This window comes from Cavia porcellus, unplaced genomic scaffold (assembly GCF_034190915.1).
Source record: "Cavia porcellus strain 051 isolate PalLab524CR breed Dunkin Hartley unplaced genomic scaffold, mCavPor4.1 scaffold_2, whole genome shotgun sequence".
NCBI classification, from domain to species: domain Eukaryota; kingdom Metazoa; phylum Chordata; class Mammalia; order Rodentia; family Caviidae; genus Cavia; species Cavia porcellus.
The window spans coordinates 77,585,442-77,603,852 of record NW_026947485.1 but is presented as its reverse complement, the minus strand read 5'-3'; the positions used below and the strand labels follow the sequence as shown (position 1 = coordinate 77,603,852).

Sequence of the window (18,411 nt, the reverse complement as noted above, 5' to 3'; positions counted from 1 at the left end):
GTGGAGAACTTTCCTTTCTCTCCTGCTCCTCACTTGGCTTCCTCCCCATCCTCTAAAGCAGGCTGTCTGGCCAGCCATATCTGGTGGGTGCTCACGTGCAGGGCAGTCAATACCAGGAGTTTGCTCTGATGGTGCCAACAAACATTTGGCTTGATCTTGAGTAACAGATTCTAAAGGAGCCACCGTGGAATCCACCTGCTGCAGGAGGAGAAAGGTAAAGACCCTCAGGAACGATGGGAATACACCAGCCTCAGTGAAGAGAAGACTTCAGGCAAAAAAGCTCCAGATCTGCGGGAGGCTATCCTGGGACGTGAAGGGCCATAGCTCAGGCTGGGCCCTCAGAGCTGCCCGGATCCAGGGGTGCCGCGCTCCACGAGTAAGCAGTCTGCCCCTGAAGCGGTGGGCGTGTGGACACTCCATGCTTGCTGGGTACCAGGGTGGAACTGAACGTGGGATCTACACCAGCTCGTTTCCCTCTCTCAGTGCGGTGTGGAAGGGGAACTGGCCAGGTACCACGCTCGAACTGGGGTTCGAATCCTTTCTCGTGAACTCCGTGGCCTGTGCTTTGAGCTCCCACGGTGATTCAAGGAGACTGAAGGGTTGGCGAAGAACATCCCTCTGCACCTCGGCCACAGCCAGGCGTCCATGGGCTGAAGAACCTCAGATCTTCGCTAGGGGCAGACGCCAGGGTTCGGAAAGTCGCCTGCCGCAACGCGCACCCCGCCAGGGAGCGTCGCCCCGGCAGCCGGCCTCTAACGGCCCAGCCCAGGGACCGAAACACCAGCGGGTCACTAGCGCGGCGCGCGGAGGGGGCGTGGCGTCGGGGACGGGGCGGGGAGGGGGCACTGCGGCGGGGGCTGCTGTGGGCGGGGCGTCGGGGGAGGGAAAAGGGCACCGCGGGCGCGCGTTGGGGGCGGGGCAAGGCGTGGGCGGCGCGCCGCGGGTGAGAGGGGCGGCACTGCGGGCGCGCGCCCAGGCGGCTGCGGCAGTTGCGCGCTGGGATTGCTGCCGAGCGGCTGACTGGTGAGTGCGGCGGGGCCTCGGGCTGGCGGGCTGGCGGGGAGAGGATGCCTGAACGACGGAGGGCGGGTTGACGACCACGCACGCGACCCTGGCCGGGTCGGGGGCCGCCTCCGACCGAGTCGCCCGCGGCGGTGGCGCTCGGGCCCCTGTCAGGCGGAGCCCCGCCCGCGGACCCCGCGCGCCCCCTGCCCTGGCCGCGGCGACGCCCCCGGCTCGCGTCACGCTCGCGCCATTGTTTCCCGGCGTGGGGTCGCGGGGACCCACCTCACAGTGCTCTGCGCCTTCCTCGGCCGATACCCAGAGCCCTGCGGGCGTGTTGCGGCAGCCTTGTCCCTAAGGGTACCCCCGGCCCCTGCCCCGGCCCGAGGACCCTGCGGGCATCCGCTGCTGGGCTGTGGGGCCCGCAGGGCTCCCGGCGCCCGCTGCCTGCTGGCCACTCGCCGTCGGTGGGGCGCAGCGCTTCCTGGAAAGCTCCCGTGGACGCGCCGCCTCGCCGCCCGGGACCGTCAGTTCCTTCCGTCTCCCGGGGCGGGGCTCGGGGCGCGGGCCTCGTGCTTCTTCGTGACAGTGATGTTCGGGGGTTAAAAGTGCTGAGTGGAGCTTGGTGTCCGACTTGTTTCTCGGCTTTCACCTTTCTGGCGGGTGTGTTTGAATTGTGTGCTCTAAGTACGCTCAGTCTGAAACCATCAGTCTCCATTACCAAACTGCGTTCGCTAGGTGCTGCGCGCTGCGGGGCACCGACGGAAGACTCCTGTGTTCCACAGTGTCTAGAGACTGATAATTTTTGCCTCTTAAAGCAACGGGTGCAAACCCTGCCGACAGGGGTGTGAAGTGGAGAATTCCAGGGAAGCAGTGCCATTTGCCATGACCTCATGTTACTGAGTATAGTCAAGATTCAGGTTTTTTTTTTTTTTTTTTTTTTTTTTTTCTTTTTTTTTTAAGCCAGTCAAATTTAGCAGTGGGGGTGGTGGTGGTGGTATACCAACTTTAGTGACACTAAGATTCAGGTCTTTAAAATGGACCCTTTCAACAGTGTTAAGAGTTTATCCAGATGAAGACATCCCTGCCGGAAAAGGTTAAGTGTAAAAAGGCAGAATCAGGCCAGGTGGGATGGCACACCTGTAATCCCAGCGCTCAAGGCTGAGGCAGGAGGATCACAGCCAGCTTGAGCTATATAGTGAATTAAAGGCCGTAATTAACCACATAGCGAGACCCTGTCTCAAAAAAGCTAAAGACAAACAAAAACAAGACAAACAACAAACAACACAAAATACATAACCAGTTACTAATTAAAATCAAAACTGCTGGGTTGATGCTAGCCCTGTCTCTGAAGTGCATTTCCACAACCGTGTAAACCACTTCACTTCAGCTAATATAGATATATTTCTGCATTACTCTCAGCACAGAGTTTAGGTTTTAGCACTGTGTAACTGGCTGATCTATTAAATAAGTGGACCTGGGTGGGGGGTGTACACCCCTCTAATCCTACCACTTTGGGGGGCTGAGTTTGGAAGATAAGTTTGATTCAAGCCCAAGCGGTTTAGCCACGCTGTGTGGGAGTGTGGTTCAGCGTGAAGGCCTTGGGTTAAGTCTGTAGTACTGGGGAAAACAAAAAAGGTGACGGTGAGCGCTGAGGAGATGTTTGCCAAAGTTCCATTCAGTTCTGAAATCTCATGTCTTTGTATGAAAATTTACAATTGTCTATAAGATTCCAGAAACTTACAAGGTGTCAGTTGACGGTAAGGAGAGAAAGCTAATACGTCATACGGAGAGTATAGTGGATAGATTGTGCTTACTAAGACTGGGCATTTGGTAGAATAGTGGTATGAGATAACTGGAAGGAGTTCTGGTAAGCTGTTTACAAGATAGGCAGCTTGGATCCTTGTTAGAGAATAAATGAAGAACTTCTTAGTTGGTGTTTTCTCCTAGGCTTAGCTTTTTTAAGTTAAGACATGAAGTTACTTGCCTGAAGGAAGTCAGTAGCAAGTTATCATGAAGTGCTAAAGTTCTAGTCACTTGACCCAGTAAGTTTTTTACTTTTTATTTCTTGGTTTATTGAGACAGGATTCTGTTATGTAGTTAGGCTACCCTTCAGTCACTATGGTGTGTAACCCAGACTAGCTTTCAACTTGCTTAACTAATTAATTTGGTTGCAACTTTTAATAACTGGTTACCAACATTTGCAGTAGTTGTGGAATATCATTTAGCAACAAACCAGTAAATGCAAAACTGCCATCAAGGCAGCAAAAACACCCCGTTGTTATCGTGAATATAGAATCACAAAGATTAAATTGACTCGGTGAAGGGTGAACTATTTGTTCTTACCTTCCACATCTTTTTTGCTGGCAAGCGTTGGTCAAGGGTGTGAGACCAAGTAGCCTCTTTGGCAGGTTCTGCTTAGAAAGAGAAGCCTGAAGTCTGGTGTGTGAAATTTAATGTCTTAAAAAAAAGTCAGTCTACTATTAGGTAATATGCTCCTTTTTCAGATGTCCAGTTGGAACATACTTTTTTCCTTTATAAAATTTTTTCTTGTATTATTTTTCAATTAAAAAGTGATTTTTCTTTTTTAATGGTATATATACTTTTCTTGCTTTTGTTTTTGTTTTTTTTGGGTCAGGGCCTCACTGCGTTGTTCAGGCTACACTTGAACTCACTATGTAGTTCAGCCTGTCCTTGAACTCCTGCAATCTTCCTGTCTCAGCCTCTGAATGCTGGGATTCCTGGGGTGCACCACCCAGCAGTGGTATACATATTCTTAAAAGCTCCTTGGTTTTATTTAATGGATTTCTTTAGTGTTTTAACTTAAAATTTTCTTTATGAAATATTTCAAACATACAAAAGATAATATAATGACCATTTAGTATATCTACCATTCACCTCCTTTGTCAAGTCTTAAAAGTTAAGATCTCGTATTTATATTTTTAAAAATCATTTTCAATTATGTGTTGTCTTATAAACACTAACGATACAGTTGAAGTCAGTATGAATCCTGTCCTGTTCATCTTATCTAGTACTTCCTTTCTACTGTCATCAATTAGGCAATTCCAATTATATTTTTATACTTTTATTATGTCCATGAAAGTACATGCATTTATTTACTATACATATTTTGACATTTTATACATTTATATATACATATATATCTTGATTCGTTATTCAGCTTTCAAAAATTTCTCTTCCTGTGCTGGAGATTGAGTCCAGCGTGTTAGGCAAACACTGCACGCTTAGCTGTCTCCTGTCCCGTGTTCAGCTTTTCCTCCCAGGACTGAGGATTGAATCCAGGGCCTGGCACGTGCTAGACAGGCACTCTACCACTGAGCTACATCTCTCACCCTTTTTTGTTTTGAAACATGATCTAAGTTGTCCAGACTGGCCTGGAATCTTTTTTTTTTGGCCTCAAACTTTTGATCCTCTTGCCTCAGCCTCCTGGGCAGCTGAGATTGGAAGTGTTTACCACCATGTCTGGCTTCAACATTTTTGTTGATACATCATTCATTTCAGTTGCTCTGTTGTGTTCCATTATATGAATAAACCACTGTTTTTGGAAGGTGTTTCTGACTTTTTATATTATTAATAATACTATGATAAGCATTCTTGCATATGGGAAAAATTTGAAGCCTAGGCAATCTTTGGTGGTAGGGTATGAGCATCTTTAACCATTTTAGAAAAAGGAAAATTATTTTCAAAAATACTAAATAATATAAAATGCTCACCAGTAGGGTGTGATAGAAGCCATTTTGCTGTATCTTTACAAACATTTGAGCTTTTTTTTTTTTTTAACATTCATTTATTCTGTATTTAGGTTTCACTTTCTGTAAATTGCTTACTTATGTAGTACTTCATTTTCTCTTGGCCTGTTTGCTTCTCTCCCTCTTGTTGGTTTGTAGCTGTTTTTACATATTAATCCTTTCAGTTACCATGTTTCACATATCTCCTCCCTGTGTTGTTTTTCATCATAGTTTTTTCCCTTGGTGCTACTAGGAATTGAACCCAGGGGACCTCTACCACTGCAGTCTCTTTTGATTTTTTTGTTTTGAGACAGGGTCTCAGTAAATTTCCCAGGCTGGCCTGGAACTTGCAGTCCTTCAACCTTCCAGTGTAGCTTCCAGTGTAAATTAATTAATTATTTTTTGGAGGCAGAGTCTCAATATAGTTCAGCCAGACCTTATACTTAACTGTGTACTTCAGGCTGGCCTAGAATTCACAGCAATCCTGCCTCAGCCTTCCTGAGTGCTGAGATTATAGTTGTGGGCCACCATGCCCAGCTATTCCCAGAATTAAATCTAAAATCACGAGTTATATTTAGTTGTCACATCCTGGTTGGTTTTTGTTTTTATTTTCAGTGCTGAATCTCACATGTAATAGGCAGGTGCTCTGCCATTGAGCTATATTCCTACCCTTTTAATTTTTTTATTTTGAGACAGCCCTTGGTAAATTGCCCGGACTGCCTCTGAACTGGGACTCCCTCTCAACCTCAGCTCCCTGGGTAGCTGTGTTCACAGACATTTGCCCCTGCATCCAGTTCTTTTTGAAAGAACTCAATTGTATCAATGGTTTGAAGATACAGATAACTCAGTCTTTTAGTTGTAGGTGTCTATACATATATTTCTTGCTTTTTTTGTGAAGAACAGATATGTTACTATTGAAGATGTGGCATTATCACTGGTTTGCTTGGATTCATAGCCACATGTAATATGGAAAACAGACATGGAGTGTCTTGGCCCTGCTTGTGACCATCACTGTTGTCCGCCCTCATCCGGATCCTCTAAAGGCAGAGATACCTGAAGAATCCAGGTTGGTGAGAAGGTTGTCTTAGAGTGGGGACTGTAGGGAGAAGGGGACCTTGTAGGTTGGGAAAGATAGGGTGAAGGCCTCTTTGAGCCTCATTAAATTAATAGAAAATTCTTCTAAGGCAACTTCTGACTTGCTGTTAGATTTGAGCAATTAGCAAGGCAAAAGCAAAGAATCCAGGCCTTGGAGGTTCCCAAATATGATTATCATAATCACAAATTTCTAAGTGCCAGGTGTAGTGGCGCATGCCTGTAATTCTGGCACTTGGGAGGCTGAGGCAGGAGGCTCGTTGCAAGTTTGAGGCCAGCCTGGGCTACAAAGTGAACCCAAATCCAGCTTGAATGGGTAGTGAGACCTTGTCACAAATTTCCCTGTTACTTAATATTTAAATCTAAACTACCTTTCCCTAAGATCCCCACTCATAAATGTTGACCTCTACTGAAGAACAGGGAGAAATCATGGCCAGAAGAAATTCAAGGTTAAGGATGAAAGATAAGCCAGGGAGTCAGAGTCCAGGAGCTACAAGGGACAAGTATCTCAATAAAAGAACTGCAGATAAGAAATCGACAAACATTTTCTTTTTGAATACTCCGCACTCATCCAGCCTGTTATCGCCCTCTCTTTCCTCTCTTTCTCTCACTTTCAAATTAATTGTTTTTTATTTAAAAAAGAAAGTAAAAGAGGTTACACAGTATGGCCCCTTTACAGTTACCAACCAGCAGAGGGTAATAGAAATCAGCTGAGGTTTCATATAGAAATCATGGATTGGTAAAATGTGGCTCTTCCAATGTTGATAACCAAGGTTAAACCCAGTGACTACAAACTCTTGGGGTTAGTGGTGCTTCTCATCACTGAGGTAGCAGGCATTGGGAACAGCTCGTGGTGATGCTCAGTTGCCCCCTCTTCTCTGCTGCTGTCTTCCGTGTTACCAGCTTTGACTGCTGGCTGCTTGTTGGTACCAGTGACCTTTGGTGTTAGCTACCTCTTACTATGCCAGGTCAGCATGCCCTCCTTGAGATTGAAATTATGAATAGGCAAGAATATATCATCCAGAAAGAGGCTTTATTAAGGTGGTAGAGTATAAGGGAGAAGAGTATACAGCTAATTGCTAAGGGTTTGGAGAGGTTGCTTACCAAAGGAAGAAGGTGGGCTCCTGCATCTGCATCGTCAGACTGGGCATGAGTGGGAGCAGCACCTTGTGGATCTAATTGAGGAGGATGCGAGGGATGAAATCATCCAGAGGGAGCGAGGTTTGTGTCCCAAGCTCAATGCAGCCCAAAGGAGCATCCCCTGGAGCAGTTGTGGGTCATCTGATACAACTGGTTGACTGCAAGGTTTTTGGAGGAGTCGTGGAAGAATCACAGACAGTACCTGGTGGGGAACATGAAGCCTTTCTTTCCTATCTCAGTCTAATTTCTCAAAACGTTCTGAAGCAGCCTTAATGTGCTGATGTAGGACAAATACAGCATTCTTTGTGATATGGTGGATGTAATAGAACTCTAGTAGTGGCAGTAGAATGTTGAGATCATGAGGAAATGTAGTTCTTTTTTTGTATGTTTTCAAAACTTTAGGAACAGAAAATAAATTTGTATTTTTTTAGTTACAGTTTCAGACTTTAAAAGAACATGTTGCTTGAAGAAAAAGAAAATAACAGCTTGTCTAGGCAACAGGTACTGCAGTTCTCACTTAAGAGAAGTTTTGTAATTTTCCATCAGAGAACAGGGAACCTTTTGTTCCAAGGCCTGATGTTGCAAGATTAGCAAAATATTATTACATTAATCAAGTCTTTGTGAATTAAGAAGGAGATTGCAAAGACTTCTTAGTAAAAGAACTTTGTGCTATGTTCTTCTGTTTTCAGGCTTACACAAAGTTAACTTCTGAGCAGCAAAGATTTCAAAATGTAGAAGTGTAGTGGTTCATTTATCTCTGTATGTATTAAGTCTGCTGTATAATATGCTTGGGATAGAGCAGCAAACAAAACTCTCACTTCCTGGAGCTTATGTTTTAGAGAGAGGACAGACTGAAGCACATTGTTGAAATATATGTGGAGGTGTTACATGCGAAAAAGAAAAACGAAGCAAAATAAATGAGTGATGCTAGTGTTAATGCAGTTTTGTTAATTAGAATTTATTAGTTATTACTTGGGTGTGCAAACTATGAATATCAGCCCCTGAATGTGTGAATGGTGTGGTTTGGGTCAAATGATAAAAAACTCTGAAAATGATGAAATGAAAAAGTAGACAAAAGTTCTTTGACAGGAACTATTTAAAAGGTGAGGGTTAATGAAATATTTAACACAACTTAAACACAGCATAGGTTTTAGGGATCTTCTTTGGGAAAAAATGACATTCCTTCATATGTGTATTTAGTTTCATGTGTTACTTTTGAGACAGGATCTTGCTGTGTACTTCAGGCTGGCCTTGGACTCACAGCAATACTTCAGCCTCCTGAGTGCTGGGATTACAGGTGTGTGCCATTATGCCTGCTTCCATGTGTGTGGTGACCCCTGAGGCTGAGGCAGGAGGATTGCAGTCAGTTCAAGATCAGCCTGAACTACATAGTGAAACCCTGTTTCAAAAACAAAACAAAACACCCCCAAAGAGGCAGGCATGGTGGTGCCTGCCTGTAATCCTGACACCCAGGAGGCTGAGGCAAGAGGATCTTGCAACTTTAGACCAGCCTGAGCTACAAAGTGAGCTTAAGGCCAGCCTGAACTGCATAATGAGACCCAGTCAGAAAGACAAAACAAAACAACAAACAAACAAAACTCTATAGTTTGGAGTTGGTCTGGGGAGGCTGTGAGAGGCTGAGGCAGGAGGGTCGCCTGAGCTTAGGAGTTTGAGGTCAGTCTTGGCAATGTAGCAGGTCTTCATCTCAAGAAGTAAATGAGAGTATGGTTTATTTCAGGGCACTGTTCTTTGTGTGTTAATAGGTGGCATTATTAACTCGATGTGATAATTTAGGTTTTCATCAGTACTGGTGAGCTAAGGTGAACTTGGATATGACTTTCTTGTTTTGATTTTTGATACTGGGAATCAAAGTAGGAATTTTTAAAAAAATCAAGACTGTCTCACTAAGTTGGAGCCTATAGTGACTCCAATTTGTGATCCTTCTGTTTCTACCTCCCTGAGTGCTAGGATTATAGGTGTGTCCCACCAGAAAACAGCTTTACTATATGTAATATGCAATACAAGTTTTTTTCCCCCCCAAGACAAGGTGTCATGATGTTTGTAGTATTAGGCTAGTTTTAAACTCACTCTGTAGCCCAGGCTGGCCTTGAACTGACCGTGATCCTCCTGTCTCACCTTCCGAGTGTTAGGATTATAGGTGTGCACCACTGCACTTGGTTTGAAGTGCCTTTTGGTCTTCATAAATACAATTTTTAGGCTGGGTATAATGTATGCTTGTAATTCTAAATCTCAGGAGGCTGAGGTAGGAGGGTCACTGTCAGTTGGAGGCCAGACTGAGTTACATAGTGACTTTAAGGCCAGCCTGAACTACATGCCTCAGCCTCCTGGGTGTCAGGATTACAGGCAGGCACCACCATGCCTGCCTCTTTGGGGGTGTTTTGTTTTGTTTTTGAAACAGGGTTTCACTATGTAGTCTCAAACCAAAAAACAACTAACCAACCAACCAAACCAAATCAAACTTTTAAGCTGGTGAGGAAATTTGAAGACATTCAAAATTGTTTTCTGGTATTGAATGGTTTCTCTTACATGAGAAACTCCAATTATAAAGAGCAAAATAAATTATAGATAATAAAAAATAGGGAGATAGAACTTCCTTAGAGGGGAAGGGGATCAGGAAATGGAAGGAGCAGGGAAGGAAAGCAGAGAAAGGGAATTTAAAAAAGAAATACAGATGTGTTATGTGCATGTATCAATTCCATGCAAAGAATGTAAACATTATATAGATATACTATAGATAAATACTAAAAATCATGACAAAGGATGATTATAAGATGTGAAAGTTTCAAGTTTTTTATTTCAAATGTGAAATTTAAAGATTCAGTGAGGTAGTAAATAATGAATGTTTGTATTTACTTAGCATAATCATGACGCTGTTATTTATGACATACTTTTTTTTGTATCAGGGATTGAACTCAGATCTCATATTTGTCAGGCAGGTGACAAATGTATGCCACTGAGCTAGATCCCCAGTGACACACTTGGTCTGTCAGGAAGTATTTGATTCAAACTGCTGCATGTTGCTTGTCCAATAGGACCAGGGTACCATTGTTAAAGTTTTCCCTTGAGAGAGACATTTTAAGTCTCTCACAGCCTTTGCCACAAATATGCACTACTACTGAGACAGACAGACAAAACAGAAAACCAAATGAAAAAGAACATTAACCAGAATGGAATTCTGGCAGCATGATATTTTGTTGCAATGCAATATTGTCATGAAAGTTAAGCCTAACTACTGTTTACATGCTTTTATCATTTGGGCGTGAATATTATTATAATACATTGTAATTTTTGTCTTTTTCAAGCAGATGAATATTTTTATTAATATGTTTTTTTTTGTTTTTGTGTTTTAGACATGGTAGTGTTTTGACCTCAAATCTTCACTGAATGCATCATAATTTGTAAGAGTTTTCCTAACATATTGTGGGTAAAAATGGAGTTTTCTTTGTATTAGCTATCAAATCAATTTTCCTTTAAGTGTAGGGTTTTTTGTTTATTTTTTATTTTGTTTTGTTTCAGGCTGGTCTTTAACTGATTTTGTAGCCCAAGCCTGGCCTCCAACTGATAGTGACCCCCTCCCCAGCTTTGGCCTCCCAAGTGCTGGGATTACAGGCTTGTGCCACCACACTCAGCTTGTGTCTAGTTTTTAAATAGTGGTCTTACCACCTATGACCATTGTTATTGGTTTGGCATACTTCTTCAAGGGAAATAATATTCATTAAAGATTGCTAATCATGCTTATCTTACAGCTTCAGTTACTCTTTGCTTCCTGTTTTTACCAGTTGCCTACAACTGTTAGAGCAGCTGATTTTCATTCTTTGGGGGAGAGTGATGGTAGGGGTGAAGGAAACTGTATGTTTTGCCCATGAAATATTTTTAAAGTGTAAAAGTATCTTTTGCCTGCTTGACAATTTTTTATTTTTACATCTTTTTTTTTTAATTTTAAAGAGGATAAAACCAAGGAAAATAAAACAGAGTAAGACCAATCAAAATAAGCCAGTATAAGTGATACAGGACTTCAAAACCTTACAAAATAAAAGTAGTTACCGTAATGCCTTTTGTTGTCTTCAAAATAGCTGCAGAAATCTTTGGACATAGTAAAAATTGAACAGAACAGAATAGAATAGAAACAATTAAAAAATGCAATAAAGGACTTCAAAACAAGCCAAGAGTAAATCCAAAATGGCTACCATAGTGTGTCTTGCTATCCTTTAAATAGCTGCTCATGCCATCAGATTTAACATAATCAAACAAAACAAAAGAGAATAAAGACCCAACCCAACAAAACAAAATGATACGATGTCCAAGTGGGGATCATCTCCTGGTGAGTCCTGGTTTCTGTCTCTCCACAGTCTGCGAATCAACAATTTCATTTGCTACTCTTCAGATATACCTAGTTTGCAAGCTGGATTCCCTCCCTGCCCCCAGCTACTGGGAGTCAAGACTGTAGTCTACCACTGAGCTACATCCGAGATGTTTTTCATTTGAAACAAGGTCTCACTCAGTTGCTAAGACTGGCCTTGAGCTTATGGTCCTCTTTTCTTAGCCTCAGAGTAGCTGGATTTACAGGCATGCATCACTGCATCTGCTGGATATTTTATAGTAAACAAAGAATTCTAACTCTGCTACCACCATACAGAAGGAGCCAAATTTGGAACTTTTTATTCAGTATTAGTGCTGTACCATACAGAAAACAGTCCTACAATTAAGAAATGTCTAATGAAATATCAGCCCATTTATTGGGTATCTGTCTCTGTTGCCCAAATGATAAAAGAATCATTTGTGGGGGCTGGAGATTTAGCTCAGCGGCATAAGCACCTGCCTTGCAAGCAGGCGGTCGTGAGTTTGATCCCTGGTACCGGGATCATCATTTGTAACCTGACACTATGAAGCATAGTAAACTTCTTTATCTGGGAAGAAGGAAGATACATTACAAGATTTTAGTGAATATCTGAAACTGCAGATAGTATTGAAGTCCATATATATTATATTTTTCTTACATATACACACATAAATTAACAAATTTGATGCTTGTTCTTTTTTATCAATGTGGTACAGGGACTTGAACTTAGGGCTTTGTTGTGTTTAAGCATATACTGTTCCCCTGCACCACATCCCTGGCCTGTCAGCTAAGCCCTTATCACACTCATTGTGCTGTAATTTTTCAGTTTAAGATGCAATAGTAAAACTAGCTGTATCAGTCTACTGGATCATGTGGTACATCCCACATGGCCATGGATACATGCTGGGAAACAGATAGTAGTATCGCAGGTGAAGGATCCACACATATCTGGGCAACTTTGTCATGTAACTTACTTGTACCCTCTGGACCTACCCTAGCTCGATCATGAATATACCATTCCCATTTAATGATAGACTTGCAGATCCAATCTTATGACTTGAATCAGATAATACCCAGGTCATGATAGGCAGCTCAGGTCACACAGTGACTTGGTATCCCATGGTGAAGCATTCACTTTCTGCTAATGTCAGAGCAGGCCAAGAGCTTTTTTTTCTTTTTCTTTTTTTTGTTTTCTTGAGACAGGGTTTCACTGTGTGGTTCAGTGAGGCCTTGAACTATGTAGCCCAGGCTGACCTTGGACTCAGTGATCCTTCTGCCTCAGCCTCCCAAGTGCTGGGATCACAGGTGTACACCATCATGCCTAGCCCAAGAGCTATTTTTCAAAGGGAGAATAGTTGCCTGCAGATGATGGCAGAGCCTTGCTCCAAAATCCAAAGGGCTCTGTTGCAGTTCACCTGTGAGCACCTGCCAGAGACTTCAAACAGGATCTCTTATCTACCACTGACACTTCAAATACCATTGGATCTGTTGGATCATATGATCCCAGTGGGAGAGCAGCTTGCAAAGCAGGCTGGGCCTGTTACAGAACCTTTCTTGTTCTGGACCTCACTGAAAACTAGCAGCTTTCAAATCACTCAGTACATGAACCAGAGTAAGACACCTGAGTGAGAAATATATTGCCACCAAATCCAAATAGGCCCACTAGGTGTTGTACCTCTTTAGGGGAACAGTTGCAACAGTTTTATCTTTTTACCTTAGAGCATTAGCTCTGCATACCCCACTCCTGGTACCAAAATCTGTATCTGCTTTACTAGGAAACAGATACAACACAACATACACAGATTTCAAGATCAGGTTATGATGATCAGCCACAAAGTTGAATGAGGAAGCATGCAGAGGGTATCTGCAACTGGAGACGAAGGTTTCAAACCAGGTCAGGTGTTCATGGCAGTGTCTTGTGTAAGTCCATATCAAGAGGCTGCTGGGTCGATGGGTCTGCAGCAGAGAGCTGAAGAGTATGCTGAAAGACCGAAGACTAAAAGCCAGGAGATGCTGTCCAAGCTGAAGTGGAGACTGGAGCGCCTTTAAACAACAGAATCAAGTCCAGCTTTCCTTGTTTTCCCTTTATACCGTCTAAGCTGCCCTGGGCATGTCCTCTACACCGTAGGGTGTAGAATTGCTGATTTAATTAAGCTTCTAAACTCCTCAAATTGACATAGTCAGCCATTACAATAGTTGAGCTTTCTTTTTCTCTTTTACTTTTTTTTTTTGGTACCAGGAATCAAACTCAGTACCTTGTACTTGCCAGGCATGCAGTCATGCTGCTGGGCTATAACCCTAGCCCTTTTTTATTTTCATTTATATATATATATTTTTTTGGGTACTGGGAATTGAATTCAGGACTTTGTGCTTGCCAGGCAAGTACTTACACTGCTGAGATATCCCTAGACCCTTAGATTTCTTTTTTCTTCTTCACAATTTCACAAGATTTTTTTTTCCTCACTCTAGATCTTAACAACTTTAGGGTTTTTCTTTCCTTATTTCCTTATTTTTTTTTATTATTTATTTCCTTCCATCAAGAAGAATTTTTAGGGTTTAAATGAAACACTTTACAGCTTTTCTTTGCATGTCTGAATTGCTGCCAACATCACGATTCTTGTGCATTGGGGCTGTTATTAATAAAATAGGCATTATTTGAACACAGACACTGCTACTGTGATTGTAGATTGGATAACCAGGGAGACTACCAAAGTAGGAGGAGGTAGGAGGAAAATACAGTGTGGATACAGTGGAAAAAGGAATAGTTTACATCCACAGTAGGATGGTGAGTGGCGTATGATTTCATCTTGCTACTTAGAATGACTTGAAATTTAACATTGGTGAATTGTGTATTTCCATTTAATTTTTTGAGCTGTGTTGACTATGAGTAACTGAAACAAAGGAAAATAAAAGCACAGATAAAGAGAAATTACTTTAAAGCATTAGACAGCCAGGTATGGTGATACATGCCTGTAATTCCAGCATTCAGGAGACTTAGAATCACCAGAGTTTGAGGCCAGGCTGGGCTATATAGTGAGACCCTGTCTCAAAAAAACAACAACAAAGTAAAACCAACAACCCAGTAGACAGTAGACAGACTGATTTGGCAAATTATGCAGATAGAGCTTAAAAGTCTTAACATAGTAACATTAAGGAAAATTATCATGAATTATTGAAGGTGATTTAAGAAAATCTGACCCTTAATATCTTCTGTATAGACTTCATGTTAGATTTTCTCCCATATTAATACTTGTTTTTTTTTTGTCCTTTTCATTTTTATCGGTACCGGAGATCGAACTCATGACCGCCTACTTGCAAGGCAGGTGCTTATGCCACTGAGTTAAATCCCCAGCCCCCATATTAATATTAATGGTTATAATTTATATTTCCAGTTGCAGTTGAATAAAGTTCTGTGACCTTTGTTGAGGCCCTGTAATTTGAATTTTTAAAATGTGTTTGGTTTAGTTTAACAGTGACCCACTTAAGTACTTTGAAATTTTTGTACAAATAACTTATACAAAATAATAAAGAATAAAAATTGGTGGGAGAAGTCCTAGCTTAATTACCACCTTTAACAGAAAAAAGTAACTTTTTGAAAAATGGATGTACTATTGGCATACTATAAGCTATGTATTTTTCTTTCTTTCTTTCTTTTTTTTTTTTTTTGTCTTTTCCTTTTTATCGGTATCAGGCATCGAACTCACGACTGCCTGCTTGCAAAGCAGGCGCATATGCCACTGAGCTAAATCCCCAGCCCCCTGTATTTTTAAGATCATGTAATTTTGACATATGTATACACCCATGAAACCATTGTCATACTCAAGATAATGAACATATCTCTCTGTAGAGAGCTAGTAATTTAGAAGATTCTCTTAAATTACTTTTTCATTTTGTGAAGTATAAAACATGTGTATATACATATACACACACACATATATATATACACACACTTTTGTCTATCTCTGGATTATATATGCGTTTATCTGTCCTGTTTCATAAGCCCATCTTTATACCATTGCACTGTCTCAATTATGTAGCTTTATAGTAAGTTCTGAGATCAAGTAGGGTAAGTCTAAATTTTTTTTCTCTGAGTTTGTAAAAGTTATTCTGGGGTCTTTTACTTTACTTTTTCTTTTCTTTTCATTTTGTTTTGTTTTGGTACCAGAGATCAAATTCATGACTTAGTGTTTACCACACAGGCACTGCACTGCTGAGCTATATCCTCAGCCTCTACATTTTTGTATGAATCTCAGGAGAGTTTTGTTTCTGTAGTAAAGCCTGCATAATGTAATGAAATTGAAGATAATTGATATTTTACCAGTATTATGTCTAACTTCCATGAATATAGTATGTCTCTCCATTGCTTTAATTTTACTTGGTAGTACTTTGTAATTTTAGTGTACAAAAGTAGCATATATCACTTGTCAAATTTATCCCTGTGTATTTATATTCTTGATGCTTTTGAAAGTGGTTCAAAGTGTTTGACTGTTTGCGTTAAGTAGCGCATATGAGAATTTAAGCCAGGTGTGGTGTCACATGCCAAAGCCCCAGCCACTCTGGAGGCTGAGGTGGGAGGATCACTTGAGCTCAGGATGAGATCAGCCTGGGGAACAGCAAAACCCTGTCAAAAAAGAGAAAGGTTCATTTCTGTGTACTGATCTTGGGTTTAATAGCCTGATTAAACACGGTTGATTCTGGTAACTTTCTGTAGGTTCTGATGTCATCTATATCACAGGGTTACTTTTTTTCTTTCTGATCTGGCTGCATTTTCTTTCTTTCTCTTGACTGATTATACTGGCTAGAATAAAACTTCCAATATAACATTGAGAAGCAATGGTGAGAGAGTAAATCTTTGTTCCTGATTTTATAAGGACAACATTGTCTTCAAGTTGAGTATTAGTATGTTTGTAGGTGCTGTTGAAAAGAAAGTTCACATTTCAGTTTTTTCTTCTAGTCCTGGAAGATTGAACCCAGAGTCCTTGAACATGCTAGCCAAGTGCTCTGTCACTAAGATATATTCTCAGCCCTTTATGTGTGCATGTGTGTGGGAGGGCGTTCCGAGTTGGAACCTGGGGCTGTGTCCTGAGGGGCACAGTGAATGATCACAATACAATGTTTAATTATGCCGGTTTCCTGTGCTTGATTGTACTTACTCATGACGTATCATTCTTTTAATTTATTAAATTAGGTTATCTAAAAGTTAAGAGTTTTTATGCCCATGTTCATTAGCAGTATTGGTACATTTTCTTTTTCATGTGTTTGACTTTGGCTTTAACAGAAAGCTGGAAAATAGTTTCTTTGCTTCAGTTTTCTAGAAGAGGTTGTAGAGTTTATAGGTCCTTCATCCTTAAATACTAATAGAATTCCTCAGTAAAGCCATCTGAGCTTAGAGATGACTTTGTGGGAAGATTGTAAACTGCAGTTTACTTTTCCTAACAGAATTTTTCCATTATCTCAAATTGTTGAATTTGTTGCCATAGATTTTAATAATATTCCCTAATTCTTTAAATATTTGTGGAATCTACAGTGGTATCACTTTTACTTCTGTTTTATTTTTTAATGATTCTGTAGATGGAACCCCAGCCTTGTGGATGCTAAGCAAGAGTTTTGCCACTGAGCTAGACACTCAACCTCTTTTTATGTTTTTAATTTTGAGACAGAATCTTGCTAAGTGGCTAGGTTGGCCTTGAGCTTACAGTTCTCCTGTCTCATCCTCTCAGGTAGCTATGATTCCAGATATGGGCCACCATGCTTGGTTCAGAGTTTGCCTTTTGATGGGAAATTATAATCCATTGACATTTAAAGTAATTACTGATAAGGGAGATCTTTTTCCATTTTGCTATTTGTTTCTTATATTCCTATATCCTTTTTTTTTTTTTTTTTTTGGTCTTTTTGAGACAGGGTCTCACTATACAGTTCAGGCTGGTCTTGAGTTCACTTTATAGCCCAGGCTGGTCTCAAATTTGGAATGATCCTTCTGAATTTGGATTGATCCTCCTATCTCAGCTGAGTGCTGGGATTATAGGTGTGCACTACCATGTCCAATTCCTGTATCTTTTGAAAATCATCTTTTCCATTACTGCTTGCTTGTGGGGTGCTGGGAATTAACTCTTGTAATGCTAGGCAAGCACTCTGTGAGCTGTACCTCCAGCCTTAGGGAATTATTTTGATTCCTTCCTCATCCACAAGTTTACACTGAACTGTATTCCTCAGTCTTTTATTTTGTATTTTGAGATAGGATCACCAAGTCCTTAAAGTTGCCCAGGCTGTGCTTAAGTTTGCTATTTTGCCTCAGCCTCTCAGAGTTCTAGGATTATAGGTGTGTGCCATTCTGCTGGTGATTTTGCCTATTTTTTTTGACGGGGTTTCAGTTCTCAGTGTAGCTGAGGCTGGCTTTAAACTTACTCATGTAGCCCATAGTGGCCTGGAACTCATGGCAGAGTTCTGCTGCCTCAGCCTTCCAAGTGTTAGGACAGGTGTGTGCCACCATGCCGGGCAATTTTGCCTAATATTAATAAAATCATCCCTGCATTATTTTGATTAGAATTAGTGTGATACATGTATGCCTTCATTTTCAAAGTGGGTTTCCTAGGGGGCTGGGGATTTAGCTCAGCAAGCACCTGCCTTGCAAGCAGGCAGTCGTGAGTTCGATCCCCGGTACTGGAAAAAAGAAAAACAAACAAACAAAAAACAAAGTGGGTTTCCTGTAGGCAGATTATGGTTGGTTCTTGCTTTTTAAAAATTCAGTGTCTGATAATCACAAGGCCTTTAGTATTTAGACATTGTAATGTGGTTATTTCTATGTTTAATAGTCTACTACCTCATATTGGTATTGCATCTGTTGTTTCCTTTTTAAAAACTTTTCGTTTGAGTTGATTATTTTTTGATTCCAATTCATCTCCTTTTTAAGGCCTTACCAGGTATAATTTAGGTTGTTTTGTTTTCTTTTAGTGTGGGTAGTCTTTATCTTGTCACAGTCTGCCTTCAAGTAATATTCTATTTAATGTGTATTTTAAGAATCTAAACAGTTGTGAAGTAGGGTATCATCTTATTAAAAAGCTTTTTCAG

At 41.3% G+C, this 18,411-nt stretch overlaps 1 protein-coding gene across 3 annotated transcripts in view; it reads left to right on the top strand.

The window, feature by feature from the left end:
- Positions 1–18,411, top strand: part of Nt5c2 (5'-nucleotidase, cytosolic II) — a 173,404-nt gene that overhangs the window by 63,524 nt on the left and 91,469 nt on the right. Inside the window, exon 1 of one of the 3 annotated variants that reach the window (XM_005005982.3) lies at positions 918–1,023. The exons of 1 other annotated variant lie outside the window; for it this stretch is intronic. The gene's annotated coding sequence lies outside the window, so the exon portion shown is untranslated. Of the gene's footprint in view, positions 1–917; positions 1,024–5,677; positions 5,818–18,411 lie in introns of those variants that run through there. One more of the 3 variants, XM_063244628.1, reaches the window with a different exon arrangement.